The sequence below is a fragment of the Alligator mississippiensis genome, chromosome 3 (genome assembly GCF_030867095.1).
Source record: "Alligator mississippiensis isolate rAllMis1 chromosome 3, rAllMis1, whole genome shotgun sequence".
Taxonomy (NCBI): domain Eukaryota; kingdom Metazoa; phylum Chordata; order Crocodylia; family Alligatoridae; genus Alligator; species Alligator mississippiensis.
Genome location: NC_081826.1, coordinates 235,653,311 through 235,659,507, shown reverse-complemented (window position 1 = coordinate 235,659,507; position 6,197 = coordinate 235,653,311). Strand labels below are relative to the sequence as shown.

Sequence of the window (6,197 nt, the reverse complement as noted above, 5' to 3'; positions counted from 1 at the left end):
GTCAGACCCTAGAACATGTTTAGTGGGGTAATGGTGATAGCTAGAAGTCATGTTGGAGGAAATACACCCAGAGGAGGAAATACATCCTAGGAAACATCTTCTGTAAGTATAGGGGAGTCTATTATATGCTCTGTTCTGCCAGAAGACTCTGTGAAGAGGGGAGCAACCTACTGCCAGGGTGTGACTATAGCAGGAAGCTTATCTGTTCACCCTTTGTTGCTCCTGGAACTATAAAACCTGAAACCAGAGGGGAGGTGTCCAGAAGCAGTTGCTTTTCCTCTTTCCTTTTCATGGACTCAGAATACCTGAAGTTCTCAAGGACTGTGCATCACTGGCTTACAGTGTACACTCCACATAGGTACAATTTAACATATATATTGTGATTCTTAATATTTCTGTAGTTTTTGTTTATTACCTGTTATATATTTGTTGTCATAATAAAAGGAATGCATAATTTTAGATGCTTTCTTGTTTCATTATTAGTTACTGAAACAACTTTAATGACAAGTGCCCCACAGTAGGTGCTGCTGATTTATGTAATGAACCCAGAGGAGCTGTATACTTTACTCAGCAAAAGTCATCAACTATCAACCATCAACTACTTAGAGTGCCCCTATGTTGTCTACAATTGGCCAGACAGAGTAGTATGTATGAAAAACAAAGAATCACATCAGAAAAACATCAGATCCAGCAACACAGCAACACAGCCATGGCAGAAAATAACTGGATTATCATGCTCAGTGAGTAGTCATCAATGGCTAAATGTCTAGTTGGGAAGAGATATCAAGTGGGATTTCACAATGGTCTGTCCTGGGCATTGTCTTGTTTAATATCTTCATTAAATTATATTGTTGATGGGATTGGAGGCTCCCTGAGGGTATGGCTAAGATCCAGAATCACCTGGATAGATTGGGAAAATGATCCACAATCAACCAAATGACATTCAAGTAGGACAAATGCAAAGTCCTGTATTTGGGATGGAATAATTTCATTACAAATGCAGACTGGGGAGTGATTGCCTATGCTGTAGTACTGCAGAGTAGGATCTGGGGGTTACAGTAGACCAGAAGCTGAATATGAGCCAACACTGGGTGCATCTCCATGGGACACATTACTGTGGAGCAGTGTAGTTTACTATGCAATAAGGGTGTGTCTACATGTGCACATACTTACTGCACAGTAAACCTTGCTAATCCCGAGTAAATTTGCTATCTGCAAATGCAAGTAGCAAATTTACTTGCAATTACTTACTTTGCAGTAGTGCTCATTCACATGCCTGAGAAAAAATTGGCTCCCGGTCAGCTGGCCGCCAGGGGGCAGGAGATTGCTTCCTGCCTCCAGGAGCTGCTTGATGCCTGAGTAGGCTCTGCCAATGAAGCCTGGGTATGGGCAAGCCCCGGCAGCAGGGAGCTCCAAGCCCTGCTCTGAGATGGCAATTGGGAAGCTGGGGCTCGGAGATCCTTACCTCCCAGCCCCTGCTTCACCACTGTGATTGGGGAGCAGGGTGCTGGGAGATTCTTATCTCCCAGAGCCAGCCCTGTTGTTCCGGAGCTGGCACTGGAAGGTCTCTGCTGGTGGGGTCTGGGGAGCCTGTTCCCTGCCCAGCTCTGTGATCGCGGAGCTGGGTGGGGAACAGGCAGGGGAGCCTGATCAGGGAACAGGCTCTCCAGTCCCTACTCCACAGTCACAGCTGTCTCCTGGCTCAGTGGTCCCTGCCAGTCTCTGAGCTAGCACCCAGGGGGAGCCTATAGCTCCCCCTGGTAGCGGCAGGGGCCCATTACAGGGCCCCAGGAAGTGGGAGCAGTTTGCTGCCATTAGCAGCACATATATTCCTGCTTTCCTGCACGTGTAGATGCCTGCCTGGGAGTATTTTCTTGAGAGTACTTTACTAGTGAATAAACTGCTCCCATATCAAGTGCACATGTAGACACACCCACTGTATTCTTGTTGCATAAAAGGCCAACAGCGTACTGGATTGTATTAAGAGGAATGTTACTTACAAATCAAGGGAAATTATTTTTTCATTGTATTCAGCACTGGTGAGGCCTCACATAAAGTACCATGTCCAGTTTTGGCCCCACATTTCAAGAAGGATGTGGACAGATTATAGAGAGATCAGCAGAGAGCTACAGAAATAATTAGAGGCCTGGAAAGTATGACTTAAAAGGAAAGGATGTAAAACATAGGGTTATTTAGTCTGAAGAAAAAGAGAATGAGGGTAGATTTGATAACAAACTTCAAATATCTGAAGGGTGCTTATAAAGTGGATAGAGATGTGCTTTGCTTTGTGGCCATAGGGGTTAGGACTAGGAGCAATGGACTCAAGATACAGTGGAGGAAATTTAGAACAATAGGAGTTATTTTCTAGGACAGCGATTAAGCATTGGAACAGGTTATTTAGGGAAGCTGCAGAATCCCTATATTTGGAAATTTCCAAGAGTCGGTTAGCCAGAGACTTGGATGATTTAGTCAGGGAATATCTTGGCTTGATCAGGGGGTTGGACTAGATGACCTTGTGAGGTCCCTTCCAGTCCTACTTTCCTATGATCCTATGAACTCTTTAACTACCCTGAACATTACATCACCGATCTCAGAGTAACTGCCCTACTTTAAAACTCAAATTGAATATGACATTGCAGAACAAAAAAATCATCCATAGACTGCATGATTTTGTTAACCGTGGTCTCAACAGGGACTATGGACACTTATCCTATTAGCAGGATTAGCTGATAATTCCAGCAGACCCTCAGACGTTAACAGCCTTGCTCACCTCAGTTGATCCCATTAGCCCACTCTCCTTACCTTTCTTGACAATGTCCCCTCTCATGCCTCTCCCAACTAGGGGCCAGGCAGGGCTAGGGTCGGGTGCAGGGCAGTGAGCAGCACGAAGGCGACTACCACAGCCACAATGGTGTCCAGTACCCAGCGCTCATCCTCTGTGGCCTGCACTGCCCTGACCATGACTACATTCTGCTTCCACAGTGCCTCCACTCGCTCACACTCCAGGGCCAGGAGCTGCGCCTTGAATTCAACTAGCTAGGCCAAGAATTTTAGGCATATAAATAGGTCCTGCAAAAAATAATATATATATTTTTTAATTAACATGTTTATTATGTGCAAACATGATTGTAATACAAAAACCCTAATGCTTCTCCAAATGTGCTGAAGAAAGCATGTACTAAACTAGTTTTTCACTTTGTTTTCATTTTTCATTTAAAAGTAATGCCGCCTGCATAGTGACACATGAACCAAAACAGTAGACAGTTTTCCATCTGAAATGAGGTTTATAATTTTTCTTCATATGACATTAACAGCAACAATCAGTTCATTTCTTAATTGTGAAGGAGCTTTTAAAAAGGAGATATTTAAATAATTAGTGGTGATTTATTTCTAAACTATTCATGCAGTGTACAAAGAACCACATTAGAGGAAAGCACATAAGAAATATTTCCTGACATTGTTGGCTTATTAATAATAGTACTCAACCACAATAGCAATTATGCTTTTCAGATCAAAGGCAAAAACACATGACATACAAGGGTCAATTGACTTATGCTGCACCCCACAAGAAATGATTGTTATTAGAGAAGATTTTAAAATGTCAATTAAAACAAAACAAAACATTTGCTAATATATGTTGAAGTGAGCAATCCTTCAAAAAGCCCTGTCTGCCTGATGTCAACAGCTGAGTGGGTTTCTAACACAGCTAGAAACAGATTGGAATTCAAACCTCCTTTAAATTACAACCTGCATTATTCTGTTCAATTTAATAAAATAACCATTTGAGGTTTTTTTAAAAGCCTTCACTTTATTTAGATTTAATTCATATGCTGTGCTTTTTCTCTGCATTTCTCAATTGACAGACAAGTAGCCTGAGTACTTACATATATGATTACTCTGAAGCAGAAATTATCTCTACTACGTAAATACAGCTACACAGACACATCACCAGTATGCATATATATTTTAGTGTTGGCTGATAAATCAAAAAAAAAAGTGAAATATTTTGCCTCTTAAAGTGCAGAAGGCTGATCCTCAACCGGAAATCAATTAGCACCACTGACTTCAGTGGAGCGACATCAATTTAAACTTGTTTAGGGCATGCCATCCTCACCTGGGTCTGACTTTCACATGATGGATCCAGGCCTCAGGCCAAAAGTTGCCAACCCCTCATATAATATATTTTCAAAAAGCTTTAGACAAATCCCTCATCAAAGGCTTTAAAAAAAAAGCAAAAATCTGAGCTGTCAAGGAGTAGGAGGGAAAGTCCTTTCATGGATCTAGAGCTAATTAAAAATAGGAAACAAAGGGCAGGGCTAAATGGTCATTTTTTTTAGGATGGAACAAGGTTAATAAGTGGGGCCCCATGGATCTATGCTGGTGCCAATTCTGTTCCTCATTTTCATAAGTGACCTGGAAAAGAGAGGACATAGTGAAATCACAAAGTTCATAGACGATACTAAATTATTCTGGGTAGTTAAATATTGTCAGATAGGATATTGAGCTAGATGGATCATTAGGCTGACCTAGTTTGGAACTGCTTATGTTTTTAAGCAGCAACAAGCCAAGGTGTTAAAGTGGAAGGAAATGCCCATGTATAGTCCTAACGCATGTTTGTTTTGATTTTATTAATTTGAGTCTTTTTGCTCAGCTTCTACATAGGCCAGCAGAGAAGATGGCTGCCAACAAATACCAGAAGACACTGTGCAACGGAATTACCTCCAGACACCAGCTTTACAACACAACCCTAATAAAACGGACATAGCATTAGGTTAGCAGTAAACAAACACCGAGGAAAGAAGTGCTTTATACTTCCACTTTCCTAAATTATATTGCACCTTTGATAAATGCTTCATTTCATCTCACAAATAGAATGTATTCAACTTCCACATTTTTATCCTGCCTGGGGTGGTTATAAAGACTGTGTAATCTGAAAATGAATTAAAGGGAAAGTCAAAACAACAACAAAACCTAACAAATTTTAAGTTGTGTTCAAAGATAAGTGCTACTATACTTTAATACATGTGCACAATACAGTACTTCACTCATTTCAGTGGAGCCAGATGAAAAGCAGCGTTTCTGCTTTGAGGGGTTTTTTTTTCTTTAAACTTGATTTCAATCCAAACTCAGTAAGTTTTAACATTTCCCACAAACCAGAAGAGCCTTGGACTCTAAAACTGACAAAAATGTTAGTTTCACTGGATCAGAATGTCAGTTTTGCTGAGCAGCTGCAGGAGCCTCCAGCATCCTTCTGAATCCCCAGCTTCAGAGGAAATCTGAAAGAGGTGTTTGCCCAGGAGACCTGACCACCAAGCCAGTCCACCAGAAATCTCACCAGAGTTCTAGCCATGGAATGGGAGGAAAGCCATCATATTTGAGCATTTTACAACTGGCTCTTATTTGAACAATGTATTACAGCATTGTAAAGAGCATCATCCACATAATATTAACAGCAGACACAGCAAATTGTGGTAGGAAGTTTCCCAAAAAAGCGTAGAATGGGTAAGTCTTCTGACAAGCTGAGAAGACAGAAGACCAGGTGGCTGCTGTGCCCCAGCTTGTATGTTCAATGTATATATTCGTCCCCAAGGACTGCAGCACAGTCCCTACACCAAAGACAAGAACAGAGGAGGAAAAATAGAATACATTTTTTTCAGATATGAAACATATATAGCAAAATGTGTATAATGCATTATGTTTTACAGAATTATGCTGTATGGATATGTGAAAAATATTTTTTTGCAAAGTATTGATATGGTGATATTGCTTTTGCTGTTTTCAGTAAAGGAATAAAGCTGATTTTCATTTAGTGCTTTATATGTATTAAACAACATACTTATACTGTATTTAATACACTACCTGGTAAAAGTCCAGTTCATTCAAGGTCATTGTAGAAGGGGACTTAATGTTCATACAGCTCTGTCTTATGTATTGTAGCATCATCCTTTGCTCTCTACAAGGTTTGATACAGAGGAAACTTTCTTTTTCAGGAGGATAGGGGTGGAGCTGATTTTATATAAGGTGGTAGAGAGTGGGCAGACTAACAAGAACTGTGTGAGGCTGAAAGAAAAGAAAAATCATCTTCCCTTTTCCACTCCCAAGCAGCTTCCTGAAAAGGGTATTATACCCTGAGACTGTATTCTTATTTCCATGATGGAGTCTCTGGAAATGCACCCCTAATAGGCCAGCCTGCCAAG

General features: G+C 41.0%; 1 long non-coding RNA gene across 1 annotated transcript; it reads left to right on the top strand.

The window, feature by feature from the left end:
• The first annotated feature begins 406 nt into the window (after window positions 1–406).
• On the top strand, window positions 407–5,799 carry LOC109282333 (uncharacterized). Its single transcript, XR_002089312.2, has 2 exons — window positions 407–740; window positions 4,652–5,799. It is a non-coding gene; the product is annotated as an uncharacterized LOC109282333 (long non-coding RNA).
• Window positions 5,800–6,197: the final 398 nt, after the last annotated feature.